General features: G+C 36.2%; 2 protein-coding genes across 10 annotated transcripts in view; both read right to left on the bottom strand.

Moving 5' to 3' along the window:
* The window catches only part of LOC105465999 (small ribosomal subunit protein uS2-like), a 56,820-nt gene extending 43,883 nt beyond the window's left edge, over positions 1-12,937 (bottom strand). The window contains exon 1 of the mRNA XM_011714730.2: positions 329-12,937. The gene's annotated coding sequence lies outside the window, so the exon portion shown is untranslated. The remainder of the gene's footprint in view (positions 1-328) is intronic.
* The window catches only part of LOC105466223 (adenosine kinase), a 567,753-nt gene that overhangs the window by 382,443 nt on the left and 161,202 nt on the right, over positions 1-24,108 (bottom strand). The window lies entirely within an intron of this gene.

Here is a 24,108-nt window from a genome sequence, read left to right as displayed (position 1 = left end):
AGATTTGGTGGGTGAAAGAGGTATGTCAGAGGTAAGATGACCATGAAAAAGGGACATATAAGTTGAGATATGTGAAATGGGCACAAATTGGTAAAGTGAAGGAAAAGAATGTTATATGCAGAGGAATCTGTATGTTTATGTCAACAAGATATATGATCACCAAACATTTCACTTTATAGCAAAGAATTTTGAAGAAATCAAGACTGTCTTCTAACTTAGTGTATAAAGTGGATCATTTTGAAAATAAAATCTACTTTACTTATATTGGTTATCCTAGAAATTCTGTCAAGAGGCTAAAAAAGGAATTTAGGCCAGGGCAGTGGCTCACCCCTGTAATCCTAGCACTTCAGAAGGCCAAGGCAGAAGGACTGCTTGAAGCCAGGAGATTGAGACCAGCCTGGGCAACATGGCCAGACCCCCATCTCTACAAAAAATAAAAATAAAAAAATTAGTCAGGCATGGTGTCATGCATCTATAGTCCTAGCTACTTGGGAAGCTGAAGCAGGAGAATTCCTTGAGCCCAGGTGTTTGAGTCTACAGTGAGCTATGACTGTGCCACTGCACTCCAGCCTGGGAAATGGAACAAGACACTGTCTCTTAAAAGAAATTAAAAAAAAAAAACTCCCCAAAGTAGACATTACATGCATTCTTCTTAGTGTGTGTATACTATTCTGTAAAATCTTATCAGCTGTAAAGATTCATGTACTCACCAGCACAATTAAGACACAGAACTATTCCACCAACACAAAGAAGCCCTCTCCTGCAACTCCCTTACAGTCATACCTATCCCCTTCTCCCACATTATCTCTAACTCCTGAAACAACAGGTCAATTTTCCAAAACTAATTTTTTTTATTTAAGTAATACTATATAATTGGAATCATACAGTATGTAACATTTTGAGTTTAGCTTTTTTTTACTTAGTGTGATGCCCTTAAGATCTATGGAAACTGCTGACTGTACCAGTAATTTATTCCTTTACAAAGCTTAGCATTCCATTGGATAGATCCCTCACAGTTTGTTTATTCACCTGTTGAAGGTTATCTGGATTGTTTCCAGTTTGAGGCAATTGCAAATTAAGTTGATATAAATATTTGTGTAGCAAGTTTTTACATATACATAAATTTCCATTTCTCTATGTTAAATACTCAGGAATATGATTGCTGAGTCATATGGAATATTTATCTTTAAATTTATAAAAAATGCCAAACTGTTTTCCGGAGTGGCTGTGTCATTTTCTTATCAGCAACAGATGAGAAATCCATTCATTCTGTATTCTCACCATTTTTTACTTTCGCTATCCACATATGTATGCAGCGGTATCTTGTAGTTTTAATTTGCACTTCTCTAATGGCTAAGAATATTGAAAATATTTTACATGGCTTACTTGCTATTACATATTCATTTTTATCATTTAAGTTTTCATTGTTGTTGTTGCTGTTGTTATCCTAGAAATTCTGTATAAAAGCTAGAAAAGGAATTTAGGCCAGGGGCAGTGGCTCATGCCTGTAATCCCAGCACTTTAGGAAGCTGAGGCAGGAGGACCCCTTGAAGCTAGGGTCTCGCTCTGTCACCCAGACTGGAGTGTAGTGGTGCAATCATGGCTCATTTAAGATTCTTAAATACATTTACAGCCCAGCGTGGTGGCAGGCACCTATAATCCCAGCTACTCGGGAGGCTGAGGCATGACAATCACTTGAACCCGGGAGGCGGAGGCTGTGGTGAGCAGAGATTGCATCATTGCACTCCAGCCTGGGCTACAAGACTCCGACTCAAAAAAAAAAAAAATCACCTGAAGAGGGAATACACAATAATATCTTCAAGTTCACAGTTAGTAAGCTCTTCTAGCTAATAGTAAGACAACACAGATTAATATACAAAAAGCTAATGAAGCCAGCTGTAGTAATAAAAAGTAGAGGAGTGTAAGTATAGAAAATTTAATTTACTTAGAAATGTCATTATAGAGATGATTTGATTAAAGCTATTCACTTTGATAACCCAGGAAAGGCACTGAAAATTCACAAGGCATGAGTCAGATAATGTCAGTGCCCCTGCAATATCCTTTGGACCTAACCCTTTCCCACCACTCCAAATTACTTCCAACAGCCAGTATCTTCCTCTGTATGCCTCAGGGCTTTCCTCTGAATGGCTGAATGCTACTATGCCCACCATAACACCAGGTGGGTGCATTGTCCTCTGTATGGCAGTCCACAACCAGTAACAGGAAATATACTCACTCTCTCACACTTCAGGTGAGTTAATCCCGAAACTAAATTTGACACTGACTTTCCCAGAATTATCCCACAAGATAAAGCTCCAGCAACCTATTGTGGTAGTTTAGTTAGTAAGTCTTCATTAGCTGTCTTGCTTTCCTTGCATCAGTTCTTGCCTGTTACATACATCTCCAAAGTAGGCATTGTTCTAAAATCCTTGCTTCAGGTTCTGCTGCTGAGAAAACTTATGTATGTTAAACCACCCACCACAATAAAATAACTCTCATTAAAAATCAAAAATACTTGGAAGCAAAAGGTAGTGACAATAAATAAGACATATATATATATAGTAGGCCCACCATATCCACGGGTTCTGCATCTGCAGACCAACCAAGAGCAGATCAAAAATACTTGGAAGTGGGGGAAATGGATAGTTGCTGAGTCTGTACTGAACATGTACAGACATTTTTCTTGTCATTATTCCCTAAACAATACAGTATAACAAGTATTTACTTAGCATTTACAGTGTATTAGGTATTATAAGTAATCTAGGGATTAAAGTATATGGGAGGATATGCATAGGTTATGTGCAAATATTATGCCATTTAAGGGACTTGAGTATCCATGGATTTGGTATACACAGAGGGTCCTAGAACCAATCCCTCATGGGTACTAAGGGATGACTATACTTTCCTTTCTCTATTTACTTTTTCTATTTATTATTATTTCATAACTCTCTTCAATTATAAATTAAAAGCATTTCCCCTGCATATCGAAAACCTAATTTCTAATATGTCCATTACATTAAAATTAACAGTGCAAAATTACAGATGTCTACGACTACAAAAAATATCGACTTGTAAAATGCAATAATTTCAACTTCCATGATTAGACAGCAAAACAAAAAAACCAAACACATTAAGCTACAGTAATCAGAGAAGTATGATATTGGAGAAAGAAGAGATCTATCATATAGATCAATGAAACAGAATATGGAATATAGATACACAACCACATAATTGATTTTCAAAAAAGTACAAAGGCAATTAAAGAGATTTAAATAGACTTCGGGAAAGAGTAATGGATCAATTGGATATCCACATGCCAAAGCAAAAAACAATAACCAAAGACTCTGTTACAGACCTCACTCAATATACACAAAAATTAACTCAAAATGGATCACAGATCTACATGTAAAAAGTAAAACTATGAAATTTCTAGTAGAAAATTCAGGAGAAAATCTTTCTGACCCTGGATTAGGCAAAGAGTTCTTACATGACACAAAAGCATAATCCATTTTTAAAGTACATAAATTTGTAAGAACTTCTGCTCACTGAAAGACATTGTTAGGAAAATGAAAACACAAGCCACTCACTAGGAGAAAATATTTGCAAATCACACATCTGATAAAAGTCTTGTCTGCAGAACAGATAAAGAATTCTCAAAACCCTGTAACAAAAATAAACACAATTTTTTTTTTTTAAAAAAACAGGTAAACAGTTTGAAGAGATACTTCTTCAAAGAACATATGCAGATAGCAAATAAGCATATAAAAACGTGCTTCACATAATTAGGGAAGTAGAAACAAACAATGAGATATTCCTCTCCCCCTTATAATTGATATAGTAATAAAAATTGACAATATCAAGTGCGGAAAGGATGTGGAACCACTAGACTTCTCATATATTACTAGTGGGAATGTGAAATGGCACAGCCACTTTGGAAAGGAGTTTAGCAATACATCTAGTAAAATGAAAATTTATGTTAACACAAAAACATATAAATATTTTTAGCAGCTTTATTCATAATCACCAGAAACAACTCAAATATTCCTCTAGAGTGGACAGAGATACAAAGTGGAGTACATCACGATGATAGAAAACTACTCAGCCATTAAAATTTAAAAACTATTGACAAAGCAAAATGGATGAATCTAAGATGAACTTATGTCAAATAAAGTCAGATTCAAAGGCTATGCACAACATGATTCCATTTGTGTGTATCAGCACCTCAGGAGAGCTGGAGAAAGCTGGGCTGCTACGTTCTGGCACAGCCAATGGCAACGAGCCAAAAAAATAAATAAAATAAAATAAAGAATAGGTCTGTAATCACTTACTGTGATAGTATAAGAGGTTAAACTGGAGAAAGTGCCAGTTACCCCCCATTCCATTTTCCCCTGTGGCATGGCACACTGGTCCACAGGGCAGGCAGACCAGTACAGATGTGAGGGCTGCCTCACTGCCAAAGGGAACCCCCAACAAAAGACTCTGGTAGTTTTATAGACCCAGGAGTCGAGTGAAGGCTAGAGAAGGAAGGGTTAGAAACAGAAAAGTGCAAGTCATAGTAGAGAAAGAGTTGGTGTCTTGCCTCTTTTCCCCAATAAAGTCTTGACAGAGACACTTAAGGAAAGCCTCCCCAAAAGAACCACATAAAGAGGCCTCTGAATGATGGCACCTAGGCTAGGAATGCAGATATGTGTAAGAGGATGACTGGATCCTTGACTGCAATTCCCCTCAGAGACTATAAAAGTTTTGCACCAAGTCTGCTCTGGAGACCAGTCTTCCCCCTATGAAGCCTGCCAGAAAAACCTCTGTAAATGCTTTATGATTGGACCTAAAAAATCACTCATAGGTTGTTGACTAGAAGCAGGAACCCTCAATACAAGTCACTGGAAAAGGTAAAACTATACAAACAGAAAATTATGGAGAATGGGATTTGATTTTACCCTATTTAATAAAGCTAACACAAAAGGCTCTTAACTAATTCATGGATGCAGGCAGAAGACACAAGACTCCTCAAAGAAAAAAATACTTCATTACTTATGACAAAGCAGAAGAACATCAGCATATTTGCATCAGCTCTCCTCATTCCAAGTCCTTTGAGGATGCTCAGATGGATGCTATGCATGAAGTGAGTTTGCATCAGCAAATGAGAAGCACTGAACTTGGGGAATCACCAATTTTATAGCAAGCAGTAAATAAGCTTGCTCTTTGTCTGGGAAGAGATGTTATCACATGTCTCAAGTTTATCAGCTGCACATATAATCCTAAGAAATGTCCCAGGAAAAAAGGAAATCAGAGCCTCACAGTCTTCACAAGCAAGTGAGGAGAACTGTCTCTGTCAACAAAAACAGAGCAGGGATTGCTAAGGGCTGAAGTGGGGGAAAGGAAGACTACAAAGGAGACACAGGGAAAGTTTTGGGGTGATGAAACTATTCTCTATCTTACTTCTGATACTGGTTGCAAGACTGTGTGCATGTGTCATAACTTGCAGAAACATACACTACAAAGACCACTTTTTTATATATAAATTATAACTTAAAGGGGAAAAAATACTTTTTTTTGGAAAAAAAGTATTTTTTTTTTATAAATAAGTTTTTTTAAAAGAATTTCTTCTCTAGAAAATAGTAAATCTTCCCTAAAAAAAAAAAAAAACAACAAAAATATACCCAGGACCCTGTGGTACCATCCCTGGTGTCCCTTTCTGCATATGTCTACTTTCAGTTGCCAACTACTTAATGTTTACAGTATTCATTTAAAGTTAATTAATTATACTGTCAGATATGCTTCAACACCTATTCAAGCATTAAATCAGGACTTATCATTTCTAAATCTTTTCTTTCTTTTTTTTTTCTTTTTTTTGAGATGGAGTCTCGCTCTGTCGCCCAGGCTAGAGTGCAGTGGCGCGATCTAGGCTCACCGCAAGCTCCGCCTCCCGGGTTCATGCCATTCTCCTGCCTCAGCCTCCCAAGTAGCTGGGACTACAGGCACCCGCCACCACGCCGGGCTAATTTTTTTTTTTTTTTTTTTTTTTTGTATTTTTGGTAGAGACGGGGTTTCATTGTGTTAGCCAGGATGGTCTCGATCTCCTGACCTCGTGATCCTCCCACCTTAGCCTCCCAAAGTGCTGGGATTACAGGCGCGAGCCACTGTGCCGGGACAATCTTTTGTTTCTTACAACAGTTTTTGAGAAAGAAAACATAAAATTTGCAAAACAACAGATTAAAAATTAGTATAGTTTACTGCTGCCTTTCAGCTCTCTAAATCAAGATATCAAAAATAAAACAACATTTGGCAGGCATCCCTTCACACTCCCCGCCATGGATATTAACCCACAAATAAGATAAACCCTCAAAATTATTAAATTGCCATTGTTCATGTTTCTCCTATTGACCGATGATCTAAGCTCTCATTTTAGTAAGGTTCTAATAGAATGGAACATCTGTTTTATGTTACATGGGAGGCAGCAAAATTCTTCCTCTCTGACCGGATTATTAATGCTCATACCTTCTATGGTGTTAGACTTCTCATTCGTATCCCTGCACTAGCTCTCTAAAGTACAACATACCCCCTAATGTAAAACATTTTCCTTTTAACTGTGCAATACTGTAGATGCCATATTTTTAATGTGACATGCTGGTATTTCTTTTTTAAAACCACAAATGCATTTCTTATTCTCAATCACAAATTTAAATTTCCTGTGTATTCCCAGCCCACTAGGCATTTTTGTTTTAAAATAGCTGAAAAAATAGATGATTTCAATTTTTTGATTTGTCATCTCATTTTACATAGACCTCTTTCCAAGTAACTGTTAGAATGGAAAGTGAAAAGATATTTAGCTTTTAATCCTTTTTCTATAAAATCAATGTAAGCTTAAGAAAGACTGTAAAATATTTCTACTTCTTAAGACGAATAGTAGTAAGTCCATGCCACATCTAAAATGATCTAAAATAATACATTATATTCAATTTAAGCAAAATAACCTTAATAAGGAATTCTTCCAGTGTTCAAGCTTAAAATTATTTTAACATGAGTGTTTTCATTTTTAAAAGTCATCAAAATCTGACATATATTCCTTATTTCACAGATTTACACAAATACTTAGCTGAAACCATCTTACATTTCATTGGTTAAATTACGATAAAGTAATACTCTTCAAATGGAGTTGTATTTCTAATACCTTTGGTTTTTCTTGTTGTGCAATATTTTGTTCATTATGAACAGATTCTGACAAAATTGAGACAAATTGCATCACTACTGATGACTCTCAATTAGGTCTTCAGTTCATTTCCCTTGCCTAACTCTAAAAAAGCTACATATGGTTTAAACCACTGGTACTTTTTACTTTCTGCCAATACACAAACCATGCTTTTTTGTGTTGAAAACATTCCCATGAATAATTATACTAGTCTCCAAAGAGACCAGATGGTAATAAATTCTACAGCAGATCTGGAAGCTTTCTCTAAATTTACCTTTTTATAGTCTCACTATCATAATACAGTTCTTTGTGCTATAGCTTAGAATAGCTATGGCTAGACATAGAAATGTGAGTAAACTTTGTACACAAATAAAAAAATACAATCATTTCAGGGTCTTTCATAACTACATACACCTCTCATCTAATATTATCATCAACAACTTTTAAGAGAGCATCACCTTGATAGAGTATGACATTACTAATCAAATTATAAAATTTTTACATTTGCAAAATGTTACTATGAAAGTAAAATTTGTCTGGGCACAGTGGCCCATGGCCGTAATCCCAGCACTTTGGGAGGCCTAGGTGGGTGGATCACTTTAGGTCAGGAGTTTAATACTAGCCTGGTCAATAGGGTGAAACTCTGTCTCTACAAAAAAATACAAAAAAGAAAAAATTAGTTGGGCACAGTGGCAGAAGCCTGTAATCCAGCTACTTAGGAGACTGAGGCAGGAGGATTGCTCAAACCCAGGAGGCAGAATTTGCAGTGAGCCAAGATCGCGACACTGAGCTTCAGCCTGGGCGACAGAGCATGACTCCATCTCAAAAATAAAACAAATAAAGTAAAATTTAAGAAATATGATCCAGCTAGCTACAGCAAATGGTATGAAGTTAAAGAAATAGAAACGTTGGCTGGGTGCAGTGACTCACGCCTATAATCCCTGCATTTTGGGAGGCCGAGGCAGGTGGATCACCTGAGGTCCGGAGTTTGAGACCAACCTGGCCAACACGATGAAACCCCGTCTCTACTGAAAATACAAAGAATTAGCCAGGTGTGGTGGTGGGCACCTGTAATCCCAGCTACTCGGGAGGCCTGAGACAGGAGAACCACTTGAACCTGGGAGGTGCAAGTTGCAGTGAGCTGAGATCGTACCACTGCACTCTAGCCTGGGTAACAAAGGCGAAACTCCATCTAAAAAAATAATAATAATAAATAAATAAATAGAAATGTAGACTAACGTTTACTAGTATTGCCACTGATTCTATTTTGTTATTCTTCTGGAAAACATGAAAAAATTATTCTGGCCTTGCTATTTCAATGGAAGTAAAATAACTTGCACAATCTTCATTATTTATATTAATCATAGATCACTCTATTTTACTTAAGAGTATCGTGTTTGTGAGAAAAAAAAATCAAAAGAGGTTTTCAAAACCAGAAGCATTATTCGAAACTTTCAAAACACATTGTGGTATATAAAATTAAATTTTAGGCATTTCCTTCCATCTGTAAGAAGCAAAACACAGCCATAGTAGTTTATTTTCTACTTTTATACCAGTATACTGGTTGCAATACTGGTGTAAAATATTAGCTGAATAATTTTTGTCATAAATTATTCTTATAGCTCAAAACAACTATGTATAAAAGAAATGAAAACAAAAAAGAAAAAAGTTCAAATAGAAACAGGAAATACAAATTGGGGTGGGAAGGTACAGGGACTACTGAAAACAGGGATTAAAAACAATGTCTAAAAGTTATTGTATTATTTTAATAGTCATTGTTGCTTCAAAACATGGTGACTATAAATAAGAAATACTATCTCACATAGTTTTGGTGGGTCAGGAATTTAGGAGCAGCTTAGTGAAACAGTTCTCTCTTGGGGTGTCTCATCAGGTTGTAGTCGGTTAAGTAAGGCAGGGCTCCAGTAATCTGATGATTTGACTGGGGCTGGCTCACTCATATGGCCAGCATATTGGCGTTGGTTGCCGCTGGAAGGCTTATGTTCCTGCCCATGTGGACCTCTTCATAGGTTGACTGCGTATCCTCAAGACATAGCAGTTGAATTCCCCATTATGGGTGTCCCAAGAAAAAATAATATGGAAGTATTTATGCCTTTAACGATCTAGCCTCAGAAATAGCACACCATCATTACATACATTCTACTTATTAGAAGCAAGTCGCTAAGTCTGGGCCATATTCAAGAGAGGGGAAATTAGGTTCTACTTTTTCAATACGGAAGTATTAAAGAACTTGTGAACATGCTTTTAAATAATTTTTTTTAAGAGACAGGGTGCCACTGTGTTTCCCAGGCTAGAGTACAGCGGCTATTCACAGGAGCAATCATAGCATACTGCAGCCTCAAACTCCTGGCCTCAAGTGATCCTCCCATCTCAACCTCCTGAGTAGCAGGGACTACAGGTATGCACCACCATACCTGGCTTTCACTTTTCATATTAGAGTAGGTGACAACTGTTACATAAAGCAAAAACCCACATTAGATAAAAAAATATATATATATAAATAATTATTATTTGGTTTTGAGACAATGTCTAGCTCTGTTGCCTAGGCTGGAGTGCAGTGGCAGAATCATGGCTCACTACAGCCTCAACCTCCTAGGCTCAAGCAATTCTTGCACCCCAGCTTCCTGACTAGCTGGGATGACAGGCATGCACCACTGTGCCCTGCTAATTTTTTTTATTATTATTTGTAGAGACAGGGTTTTGTCATGTTGCCCAGGCTGGTCTTGAACTCCTGAGCTCAACTGATCCTTTGGCCTTGGCTTCTCAAAGTGCTGGGATTATAAGCATGAGCCACCACACTTGGCCTATTATTCTTAAAATAACAAAAAATTTATCTGATCCACTTAATGATACATATAATTGTTCATATATAGATAAATCATATACCATCTTCATAAAGGAAAGTCATTAGTACTGCTTTCATAAAATTAAATCTAAGTTTTTCTCTTATTTTCACAGAGCTCTAATTTCTAAAATGCTCATAAATTTTCAGTTTTCTGCTACATGTATTAAAATACATGCCACCTGCAACCCACTAGCTACTTGTTCTAAAACCATAGTTTCCCAGTGGTCACCTAACATCCATCCATCCAACCAATCTTCTTCCTTGTTTGAAAATTCCACTGCATACCTACTAATTTTTATGCAAAGATTTTTAAATGAAAATTCTGGTTAATAGGTGGGCAACAGTTACTACCAAGTGAAGTCTATAAGCCAAGGTGTATGGACCTCTACATAGTGGGTTGTAAATGCTTGATATGGGAAGAATTCAAGAAGGAGAAAAGAATGAGAAAGAGTTTCATGATAGTCCCAAGTTCATACTTGCCCAGCTTGGCTTAATTCTACAGCACATCCTTCTTGCGGCAAATCACTGTGGTATGTTACAATCTAGACTATTGGGATAACAAAGTAAAAAACCAAAGTATCTCAGCAGCAAAAGTACCAAAGAACACAAATACTCTAAAAACATTTTTCTTTAAAAAACATGGCACAATGATGTTAGCAAAATGGAAGGGTAGGAATTTTTGTCTGGTTCTCTATACCCTATAGAGTTTCAATTAGTGACTTCTCAGTGGCAAGACGACTACCCTGGATCTCTTGGAACTCAGGATGATGTCTCATTGTACCACAGAGCTGAGAAAAATCTGGGAACAGTGTATTAGTCCATTTTCACACTGCTATAAAGAAATATACAAGACTGGGTAATTTATAAAGAAAAGAGGTTTAATTGACTCACAGCTCCATATGACTGGGGAGGCCTTGGAAAACTTACAATCACGCTGGAACACAAAGGGGAAGTAATGACCTTCTTCACATGGTAGCAGGAGAAAAAGACAGAGAGTGAAGGAGGACCTGCCAAATACTTATAAAACCATCAGATTCATAAGAACTTACTCACTATCATGAGAACAGCATGGGGGGAACCACCCCCATGATCCAATCACCTCCCACTAGGTCCCTCCCTCAACATGTGGGGATTATGGGGATTGCAACTGGAGATGAGGTTTGGGGCGAGGGACACAGAACCAAACCATATCAGATAGTAAGGGAAATGGTGCTTTGACTGCAACACCCTTCCCCTAAGCCCGCATATGCATAAGTCCCCTGGATGCAAGTTTCTATGGTAGAAAAAATGATTGGGAAGTGGGTATTTGGCCTATTGTAAGCATAGTATATAAACCTCTTATATCTTTAATATGAAGATTAAAGACAAAACTATTAAAAATAATTATAACTACAACAATTGATAGTGGGATATGCAGTTTTAAAAGTTGTAAGTTGTAACATCAAAAATTCAAAATATGTGGCTGGACGAGTTGGCTCATGCCTGTAATCCCAGCACTTTGGGAGGCCGAGGCAGGCAGATCACTAGAGGTCAGGAGTTCAAGACCAGCCTGGGCAACATGGTGAAACCCCGTCTCTACCAAAAATATAAAAATTGCTTGAGCAAGGTGGTACACCCCTGTAATCCCAGCTACCTGGGTGGCTGAGGCATGAGAATTGCTTGAAATCAGGAGGTGGAGGTTGCAGTGAGCTGAGATTGTGCCACTGCACTCCAGCCTGGGTGACAGAGTGAGACTATCTCAAAAAAAATTCAAAATACGAGAGAAAAAGAGGAGTTAAAGTACAAGGTGTTTATTAAACATTTTTAGCAATCAAAGTTAAGTTGTTACTAGTTTAAAATAACCTGATATAAGCAAATATCAATAAATCTAAAGGGAAAGATAGAGTATAAAATAATCATAGTAGACAACTTTTTTTTTTAACTTTTATTTTAGGTTCAGGGGTACATGTGCAGGTATGTTACATGTGCAGGTTGTGTCATGGGGGTTTGTTTACACATTATTTCATCACCCAGATACTAAGCCGAGTATGTAATTGTTACTTTTTCCGATCTTCTGTCTAGTAGGAAACTTCAGCTCCCCACTTAACAATAGAAACATTATTCAGACAGAAAACCAAAAAAGAAACATTAGGTTTAAACTGTATTCTCCACCAAATAGGCCTAACAGACATTTACAGAACATTCTATCCAGCGGCTGAAGATTACACATTCTTCTCAACTGAACATGAAACATGCTTCAGGATAGAGTGCATATTACGCCACAACATAAGTCTTAACAAATTTCAGTTCAAAATCATAGATTATCTTTTCTGATCACAATGTCATAAAACTAGAAGTCAATAATAAGAGGAAAATCAGAAACTCTACAAGTACATGGAAATTAAACAACATGGTCAATGAAAATATTAAAGAGAAATAAAAAGATTTTTTGAAACAATGCCAATGGAAACAAAGCATAACCTATCTGATACAGCAAAAGCAGGTCTAAGAGGGATGTTTGTAGTAATTAACACATAAACCCCCAAAGAGGAAAGATACAAACCTAATGTTGCACCTCAAGGGACTAGAAAAACAAGAACAAGCCAAACCCCAAATTAGCAGAAAAAAATAAATAATAAAGAGAAGAAATAAATGAAATAGAGATCTAAAAACCACACAAAAGATAAATACAACAAATAATTAGGTTTTTGAAACGATAACCAAAAGCAACAAACCTTTAGCTAGACTAAGAAAAAAAGGAGAAGATACAAATAAAAAAGTGAGAAACAAAAAAGGAGACACTACAATTGGTCCCAGAGAAATACAAAGAATTATAAGAGACTCTCATTAACAATTATATACCAACAAACTAGAAAATCTAGAAGAAATAAATTTCTGAATACATATAATCTACCAAAATTTAATTATGAAGATATAAAAAATTAGAACAGACCAATAAGTAAAGAGATTAAATCGGTGATAAAAAGTCTCCCATCAAAGAAAAAAGAAAAAATGCCTAGGACCTGATGGCTTCACTGCTGTATTCTATCAAAATTTTCATTTTGTTTTTCTAAAGAGACAGGGTCTTGCTCTGTTGCCCAGGCTGCTGTACAGTGGCATGATCAGAGTTCACTGCCACCTCCACCTCCTAAGCTCAAGCAATCTTCCTGCCTCAGCCTCCCAAGAGGCCTCCCAAGTAGCTGAGACTACAGGTGTGTACCAGCACACCAAGCTAATTTTTTTTATTTTTTATTTTTTTTGGTAGAAACAAGGTCTCACTATGTTGCCCAGGTTGACCTCGAATTCCTGGCCTCTTGCAGTTCTACCTCAGCCTCCCAAAGTGCTGGGGTACTGGTGTAAGCCAACACACACCCAGCCCTACCAAATATTCAAAGCAAAACTAATACCAATTCTTCTCAAATTATTTTTAAAAATTAAAGAGGAAGGAATTCTTCTAAACTCATTCTACAAAATCAGCAATACCCTGATACCAAAACCTAACAAGGACCCAACAAAAATAAGAAAACTACAGGCCAATGTCTCTGATGAACCTCGATGGAAAAATCCTGAACAAAATACCAGCAAACCAAATTCAATAGCACATTAATTTTGGGAGGCCAAGTAAATAACTTGAAGTCAGGGGTTCAAGACCACCCTGGCCAACATGGTGAAACCCTTCTCTACTAAAAGCACTAAAAGCCAGGCATGGTGGTGGGCGCCTGTAATCCCAGCTACTCGGGAGGCTGAGGCAGGAGAATCACTTGAATCCAGGAGGTGGAGCACCTCTGCACCCCAGCCTAGGTGACAGAGTGAGACTCCGTCTTAAAAAAGAAAAAAAAAAAAGCCAGCACATTAACAAGATAATTCACCAGGATCAAGTGGATTCGTCCTATGGATATACGAATGGTTCAACATACAGAAATCAATAACTGTGATATATCACATTAAATGCAGGAAAAAAACATATAATCATTTCAATAGATGCAGAAAAGCATTTGACAAAATTCAACATTCCTTCATGTTACAATTATCAACAAATTGGGAATAGAAGGAATGTAGCTCAGCACAATAAAGGCCATAGATGAAAAACCCAAAGCTATCATTCTGAATGGGGAAAAAGTGAAAGCTTTTCCTCTGAAATCTGGAACAAGACAAGGATGTATACTTTCACCTTTTCTATTCATCATAGTCTAGAAGACCCAGCCAGAACAATTAGGCAAGAGAAAGAAATAAAAGGCATCCAAATTGGAAAGGTGGAAATTAAATTGTTCTTGTTTGCAGACAACATGATCTCATACGCTGAAAACCCTAAAGAATGTACCAAAATACTGTCAGAACTAATAATCACATTCAGTAAAGTTGTAGGATACAAAACAAACATACAAAAGCATGTCTATACATCAACCACAAACTACCTGAAAAAACAAAAATCAAGTAAACAATTCCTCTTAAAATAGTTATAAAAATAGCTAAAATACCTAGGGATAAATTCAACAAAGGAGGTAAAAGATCTCTAAGATGAAAAGTATAAAACACTGATGAAAGAAATTAAAGAAGACACAAATAAATGAAAAGATAGCCTGCATTCATGTAATGAAAGAATTAATAATGCTAAAATGTTCATACTATCCAAAGTGATCTACAGATTCAAAGTAAACCCTCTCAAAATGCCAATGACAATCTTCACAGAAATAGAAAAAACATTCTAAAATTCATATAGAACCACAAAACATCCCAAACAGCAAAAGCAATCTTGAGCAAAAATGACAAAGACACATCATGCTATCTGACTTCAAAATGATCCAGCAATTCCACTTTTGGGTACATATTCAGTGGAAATGATTAAGATATATCTGCACTTCCATATTTATTGCTTTATTATTCACAACAGCCAAGATATGTAATCAACCTAAGAGTTCATCAGGCAATGAATGAATGAGGTATATATACACAATGCGGTATATATACACAATGGAATACCATTCATCCACAAAAAAAAAAAGAAAAAAATCCTCTCATTCGTGGTAACATGGAGGAAGCTGGAGAATATCATGTTAAAAGAAATAAGCCAGGTACAAAAACAAACGCTACATAATCTCAACTCACATGTGAACTATAAAAAAGCTGATCTCAGAGTAAAATGGTGTTTTTCAGAGGCCTGGGTAATAAGAGGGGTAGAAGGATGGAGAGATATTGGTGAAAGAATCTAGAATCACAGATATGAATAGGTTTTTGATAATTGTTTAAAGGCTGTGCACAGTGGCTCACACCTGTAATCCCAGCACTTTGGGAGGGAGAGGCAGGAGGGTTGCTTGAGGTCAGGAACAACATCAGCCTGGGCAACAAAGCAAGATTCCATTTCCACAGAAAATTTACAAGTTAAAAATTAGCTGAACATGCTGGCACAGGCCGGTGGACCCAGCTACTCGGGAGGCAGAGGTGGGAGGATCACTTATGCTTAGGAGTTGGAGGCTGCAGTGAGCCATGATTGTGCCACTGCACTCAAGCCTCGAAGACGGAGCAAGATGCCATCTCCAAAAACAAAAATAATTGTCTAGAATAGGCAAACATATAGAAACAAAACTAGATAAGTGACTGTCTGGGGCCCAGGGGTTGAATGGAAAGAAGATGAGGGGGTGAGAGAGAAATGGGGAATGACTACTAATAGTTATAGAGTTTCTTCATTTGATAATGAAAATATTGTGAAACTGACTGTGGTGATGGTTGCACAGCTAGCTAAATCTGTGAACACACTAAGAGCCACAGGGTCATACATTTTAAACAGGTGAATTGTATGTGAACTATATTCCAATAAAGTTATTTAAAGAAGAAGGAAATGTGTATTAATTGGAATGTAAGTTAGAAAATCAATACAATTAAATATTTTCTTTGCTTTCAAAAACGATGGCAGCTGACAGTACCACTGTATAATTTAAATGGCAAAGACCATCCTTGTGAACCAATTAACAAATGAGACTCTTTCAGAAAAATTTGAGTTCAATTTTCATTTCAAATAAACGAATATACCATCCATAGGACAAAAAAAAGTTTCTGTTGTGTCTCTGCCAGGCTTTGGTATCAGGATGATGTTGGCCTCATAAAATGAGTTAGGGAGGATTCCCTCTTTTTCTATTGATTGGAATAGTTTCAGAAGGAATGGTACCAGCTCCTCCTTGTACCTCTGGTAGAATTCAGCTGTGAATCCATCTGGTCCTGGACTTTTTTTGGTTGGTAGGCTATTAATTATTGCCTCAATTTCAGAGCCTGCTATTGGTCTATTCAGGGATTCAACTTCTTCCTGGTTTAGTCTTGGAAGAGTGTAAGAGTCCAGGAAATTATCCATTTCTTCTAGATTTTCCAGTTTATTTGCGTAGAGGTGTTTATAGTATTCTCTGATGGTAGTTTGTATTTCTGTGGGGTCGGTGGTGATATCCCCTTTATCATTTTTAATTGCGTCGATTTGATTCTTCTCTCTTTTCTTCTTTATTAGTCTTGCTAGTGGTCTGTCAATTTTGTTGATCTTTTCAAAAAACCAACTCCTGGATTCATTGATTTTTTGGAGGGTTTTTTGTGTCTCTATCTCCTTCAGTTCTGCTCTGATCTTGGTTATTTCTTGCCTTCTGCTAGCTTTCGAATGTGTTTGCTCTTGCTTCTCTAGTTCTTTTAATTGCGATGTTAGAGTGTCAATTTTAGATCTTTCCTGCTTTCTCTTGTGGGCGTTTAGTGCTATAAATTTCCCTCTACACACTGCTTTAAATGTGTCCCAGAGATTCTGGTATGTTGTATCTTTGTTCTCATTGGTTTCAAAGAACATCTTTATTTCTGCCTTCATTTCGTTATGTACCCAGTAGTCATTCAGGAGCAGGTTGTTCAGTTTCCATGTAGTTGAGCGGTTTTGATTGAGTTTCTTAGTCCTGAGTTCTAGTTTGATTGCAGAATTTTAGACCAATATCCCTGATGAACATCGATGCAAAAATCCTCAATAAAATACTGGCAAACTGGATTCAGCAACACATCAAAAAGCTTATCCACCATGATCAAGTGGGCTTCATCCCTGGGATGTAAGGCTGGTTCAACATTCGCAAATCAATAAACATAATCCAGCATATAAACAGAACCAAAGACAAGAACCACATGATTATCTCAATAGATGCAGAAAAGGCTTTTGACAAAATTCAACAGCCCTTCATGCTAAAAACGCTCAATAAATTCGGTATTGATGGAACGTACCTCAAAATAATAAGAGCTATTTATGACAAACCCACAGCCAATATCATACTGAATGGGCAAAAACTGGAAAAATTCCCTTTGAAAACTGGCACAAGACAGGGATGCCCTCTCTCACCACTCCTATTCAACATAGTGTTGGAAGTTCTGGCTAGGGCAATTAGGCAAGAGAAAGAAATCAAAGGTATTCAGTTAGGAAAAGAAGAAGTCAAATTGTCCCTGTTTGCAGATGACATGATTGTATATTTAGAAAAACCCATCACCTCAGCCCAAAATCTCCTTAAGCTGATAAGCAACTTCAGCAAAGTCTCAGGATACAAAATTAATGTGCAAAAATCACAAGCATTCTTATACACCAGTAACAGACAAACAGAGAGCCAAATCAGGAATGAACTTCCATTCACAATTGCTTCAAAGAGAATAAAATACCTAGGAATCCAACTTACAAGGGATGTAAAGGACCTCTTCAAGGAGAACTACAAACCACTGCTCAGTGAAATAAAAGAGGACACAAACAAATGGAAGAACATACCATGCTCATGGATAGGAAAAATCAATATCGTGAAAATGGCCATACTGCCCAAGGTAATTTATAGATTCAATGCCATCCCCATCAAGCTACCAATGACTTTCTTCACAGAATTGGAAAAAACTGCTTTAAAGTTCATATGGAACCAAAAAAGAGCCTGCATCTCCAAGACAATCCTAAGTCAAAAGAACAAAGCTGGAGGCATCAGGCTACCTGACTTCAAACTATACTACAAGGCTACAGTAACCAAAACAGCATGGTACTGGTACCAAAACAGAGATATAGACCAATGGAACAGAACAGAGTCCTCAGAAATAATATCACACATCTACAGCCATCTGATCTTTGACAAACCTGAGAGAAACAAGAAATGGGGAAAGGATTCCCTATTTAATAAATGGTGCTGGGAAAATTGGCTAGCCATAAGTAGAAAGCTGAAACTGGATCCTTTCCTTACTCCTTATACGAAAATTAATTCAAGATGGATTAGAGACTTAAATGTTAGACCTAATACCATAAAAATCCTAGAGGAAAACCTAGGTAGTACCATTCAGGACATAGGCATGGGCAAAGACTTCATGTCTAAAACACCAAAAGCAACAGCAGCAAAAGCCAAAATTGACAAATGGGATCTAATTAAACTACAGAGCTTCTGCACAGCAAAAGAAACTACCATCAGAGTGAACAGGCAACCTACAGAATGGGAGAACATTTTTGCAATCTACACATCTGACAAAGGGCTAATATCCAGAACCTACAAAGAACTCAAACAAATTTACAAGAAAAAAACAAACAACCCCATCAAAAAGTGGGCAAAGGATATGAACAGACATTTCTCAAAAGAAGACATTCATACAGCCAACAGACACATGAAAAAATGCTCATCATCACTGGCCATCAGAGAAATGCAAATCAAAACCACAATGAGATACCATCTCACACCAGTTAGAATGGCGATCATTAAAAAGTCAGGAAACAACAGGTGCTGGAGAGGATGTGGAGAAATAGGAACGCTTTTACACTGTTGGTGGGACTGTAAACTAGTTCAACCATTATGGAAAACAGTATGGCGATTCCTCAAGGATCTAGAACTAGATGTACCATATGACCCAGCCATCCCATTACTGGGTATATACCCAAAGGATTATAAATTATGCTGCTATAAAGACACATGCACACGTATGTTTATTGCAGCACTATTCACAATAGCAAAGACTTGGAATCAACCCAAATGTCCATCAGTGACAGATTGGATTAAGAAAATGTGGCACATATACACCATGGAATACTATGCAGTCATAAAAAAGGATGAGTTTGTGTCCTTTGTAGGGACATGGATGCAGCTGGAAACCATCATTCTTAGCAAACTATCACAAGAACAGAAAACCAAACACCGCATGTTCTCACTCATAGGTGGGAACTGAACAATGAGATCACTTGGACTCAGGAAGGGGAACATCACACACCGGGGCCTATCATGGGGAGGGGGGAGGGGGGAGGAATTGCATTGGGAGTTATACCTGATGTAAATGACGAGTTGATGGGTGCAGCACACCAACATGGCACAAGTATACATATGTAACAAACCTGCACGTTATGCACATGTACCCTACAACTTAAAGTATAATAATAATAAATAAATTTAAAAAAAAAAAAAAGAAAAAAAGAAAAAAAAAAAAAAGTTTCTGAATTCCAATTCCAAAATAGAATAAAAAGGAATAGAGTTTCATCCCCTTGATGAAATTATGTCCCATTGCTTGTAGTATTTCTTACTGAAGGTTTATTTGTTTTGCTTTTAGACAGAAAAATACAATTTCAAATTGTACCCATGTTTAATATTATACCCAGGAACACTGCATGGCATTAAGGTCCACAAGAGTAGAGATATGTCATTCTTTTATGAAGTGGGTAACTGTGATATGTATAGATTTATACTGGACAACTGCAGAGCACAACCATAACTGCTGAGACAGAACTAAAAGCATGTCATCACTAATAGTAGTAAAATAATTTCTTAATATAATACATAAAAAAATGTAGGAAGAAAGGAAGAAGAGGGGAGGGAGGAGGAAGGATAGGAAGAGAAGGGAAGAAGATGTAAGGAACGGAGGAGGAGGAAAAAGAAGGGAAGGGGAGAGGAGGGATGAAGGGAAAAAGAGAGAGAAAGGAAAGGAGAGAGACAAGGAAAGGAGAGAGGGAAAAAAGGGAGGAAGGGAAAAGTGAAATACTGATTTTTCTTTACATTAAAGAATCTGATCTAAGTTAGAATAATTTCACAAACACATCAAAAGTATTGTAATTGAGGACAGCAAGCCACTGCTTCCTTCATCTTATTTTAGCTACGAAAAGTTTACAACCTAATTTGAAAAGGGAAGAGCTCAGAAAGGCAAACAAAGAAGAGTATTAATTCATATTTAAACTTTAAAAATTATAAGGAGGTATCAAAATTTGAATAGTCAACCTTATTTGTAGGGCTTATGTTACTTAAAATTATTCATTAATCATAAAATTGACAGAATTAGTACTTACTACTTTCTTAAATGACAGAAAGAATTGATGAGACTGTGTTGCATCACCTTCTGCCACATCCTGCTATAATTATAAATACAGTTGTACTACTGACATTTCTACAACTGCTCCAGGTGAAAGCATTTGAACAGAGAATTCTCTTTGATCACTTCATTGTCATTTCTTCTTTTTAAATTTACATCTGGACTGTTCCAATGCACAGAAGTACATCTCATAAAAAACCTTTTAACCTCTAACTAGCTTTTCTAAGTAAAATAGGTCACAAAAGAGATAATCAGATTTTTTTAAATACAGACAAACTTTAGATTAACTTTTTTCAAAAAAGATCTCGAAATAGATAAACAACATGAGTCCTTTGATTTAAATCAGTTTTAATTTCTAAATACCATAACTCAATTAGTAATGTTACACCAATTGGTAGTTCTTGAAATATCAGCTTTACAATTTTGAGTTCAATGTTTCTATTTCATTCAAACATAATTCCTAAAACTTTTGTTTAGTGTTTTTAGAAACTCATTTTACATAGCATTTTGGAAAGCTTTAAAATACAATTATGAACACTAGTTTATTATGTGATGTTTTACATCAAGAAAATAATTAAAAGCATCCCCCTGAGATGTATAAAACATAAAACACACGACATTTAGGCAGTCCTCTCAAATTTTAATTAAAAATGAAACAACAACATGGTTAAAATTTTACTGGAAGTTAAATACAAATATGGAGGCTTATCTAACTGGAAGAGACATGAAAAACTGCAAGACTGAATGTAAGTCAATAATCATAAAAGCAGATTAGAAATTATAAGACAGAAATAAGGATCTGGTAATTTGAGAGGAGACCAAGCTAATGTCTTGAGGATCGTTTGAGCCCAGGAATGCAGGACTAGCCTGGTTAATATGGCAAAACCCCATCTGTACAAAAAAGTTAAATATAAGGCGGGTGTGGTGGTGTGCACCTATTGTCCCAACTACTCAAGAGGCTGAGGTAGGAGAATTCCTTGAGCCCAGGAGGTCAAGGATGTGGTGAGCTGTGATCGCACCACTGCACTCCAGCCTGAGTGACAGAGTGAGACTCTGTCTCAAAAAAATAAAAAACAAAATAAAATAAAATAAAAATCCATATAGCCTCAATATGATAATAATTACAGGAAAAAAGCGATTCAAATGATTACCTGCTTATATTCCAGTTAACAAAGGATAAGATGGTATTTAAAATTTCTGAGATGCCCAGAATATACCCCAAGATGGCATTTTAAAAATAAATTTTAAAATACTATAGATAAATTAAATTGAAGGAAGCTTAAAAACAACTGAACCTAGAACTTAAATAGAAATACCTCATGTAGCTCACCATCAGGCTTCTGAAAAATTCAATGAGTCACATAACACTATAAATCTCCAAGGAACAAAAAGGTATCTAGGCACCAAGGAAAACTGTCATCCCTGGGAAGCATGAATGAAAGAGTCCATTTACTGATAGCTGTATTTAAAATGATGCATATTCGATACTCTCTCTGACAACCTACAATTACTCCCAAATTGAAGAAGACAGTAAGAAGTGAAGAAAACAAGTGAAACACTACTCAAAATCTCTCACACTTAGAGAAGTAAAAATTGAAGTCTTCTCAGGATGAGAGAAAAATCTCCAGTAACAAAAGCAAGCTGAGGTTACTAGTTAGAACAGTAGGGTTCTATTTCTGCTTTGCTTACTCACCATGGTGTTTTTTTTCTATCTTATTTAGTCAGAATCCTTATCATTAAACAATCTTCGCAGACCAACATATTAATTATGAGAATGCCAGAAGGAAAACAGAGAAAAAATAAAAGAAAAAAATGTTTGAAGATATAATGGTCCAAAACTTCCCGACTTTGATAAAATGTATGAATCTACACATCCAAGCATGAACTTGAAGCATGAATTTAATAAGCTCTAAACATGATAAACACAAAAAGATTCACACCAAGACACATTATAGTCAACTGTTGAAAGACAAAGAAAAGGAAAGAATTTTGAAATAAGTGAGAGAAAAGCAACTGGTCCCAAGTCAGGATTCTCAATAAGATTAAGAACTAATTCTCATCAGAAACCATGTAGGCCAAAAAGCAGTGAGTTGACATATTTAATGTATTAAACGAAAGGCACTGTTAACCAAGAATTATATATCCAACAAAACTACCCTATAATAAAGGGGCTATTTAAGACATTCCCAGATAAACAAAAGCTAAGACAGTTTGTTAACAATAGACCAGCCCTACACAAAATGCTAAAGAGAGTCCTTCAGGCTGAAATGAAAGGACATAGTAAATATAAATGCCAGTATCACTGAACTTTTGGTTTGTAATTCCTTTTATTCTATATGATTTAAAAGGCAAATGAATAAAATAATAATTATAAATCTATGTTAATGGGCATGCAATATACAAAGACATAATCAATGAGAGTAATAATATATAAGAAGAGGATGGAGATGTAAAGGAGTAGTGTTTGTATATTATTGAAACTACATTGGTATTATCCAAATCAGGTTGTTATGAGTTTACAATGTTAATTGTAATTTAAATGGTAAATAATAAAAGTAACTAAAACATATACAGGAAAGAAAAGGAAGATGGTATCAAAAAAGAACACTACCAAAAATTAACTTATTGATGTTTTATTACTTAGACACAAAAATTTAAAAACACATAGTTGTTATGGGCTGAACTATAAACATCCCTCCACGGACCCTCCTGCCACTATTCATATGTTGAAGCCCTAAACTCCAGTATCTCACAATGTGACTACATTTGAAGATAGGGTCTTTAACAAGGTAATTAAATTAATGGAGGGCAGTAAGGTAGGCCTTAATCCAATCTGACTGGTGTTCTTATAAGAAGACATTAGGACACGCAGACACACTCCAGGGGTACATATGTACACAGAAACCACCACGCAAAGAGGCAGAAAGAGGGTAGCCATCTGCAGGCCAAGAAGCAAGGCCTCTGAAGGAATCAAGGTGTCAACACTTTGATCTGGGACTCCAACACTGTGAGAAAATAAATCTTTGTTGTTTAAGCCATCTAGTCTCTGAAATTGTTAAGAATGCTCTAGCTAACTAATATTGAACTTATTCATAATCATATATTATTCTGCATTATTTATTTCTGTCACACTTTAAAAAAAAAAATGTAACTATAGTTGGATTAAACATTTTACCAATATTGAATTAAAAAGAACAATGGCATGCTTCTTTTTGCCTGTGAAATAATAAAATATTTTTACTTTTATGTTTCCTTTCTATACTTCACTAGAGCCATTAGGTCAATCCTTCTTGTATGTGTGGTGAAACTTAACACACAGTCAAAGGTAAAATCCACTGTGACTTACACCTCTGATGCATCAAGCCCACATTCTTGGTATCAATCCAATGCAATGACATTAAGCTAAATATCCTCTCAACAAAAGCATGTAAACAGAATACTTAGGATTTTAATTACTATCAATAATAGGTGTTTAGATATAGGAATTAGTTTATAGTTCTATAAAAATATCCATCTATCTTTTAGCTAAATGCATGTTTTGGCATTCCAGCTCCTTATGAATCACATCCCTTGTGTTTACTGATTCATTATATAGGCTTATCAGTGTTCAAAATGTCCATCATTTTAAAACACTCTGAAAGACATTGGCTATCATCCTAAGTTAAATTTCTCTTTCTTGCAGAAATGGTTTTAAAACACCTGAATTTGAATTTGTGATGTCAAAACTGGATTTTTTAGTAAAGAAACTGAAAAAAAGTTTTATTTAACC

This window comes from Macaca nemestrina, chromosome 9 (genome assembly GCF_043159975.1).
Source record: "Macaca nemestrina isolate mMacNem1 chromosome 9, mMacNem.hap1, whole genome shotgun sequence".
In the NCBI taxonomy this organism is placed as follows: Eukaryota; Metazoa; Chordata; class Mammalia; order Primates; family Cercopithecidae; genus Macaca; species Macaca nemestrina.
The sequence above is the reverse complement of the archived record's forward strand: the minus strand, read 5'-3'. Positions and strand labels throughout refer to the sequence as shown.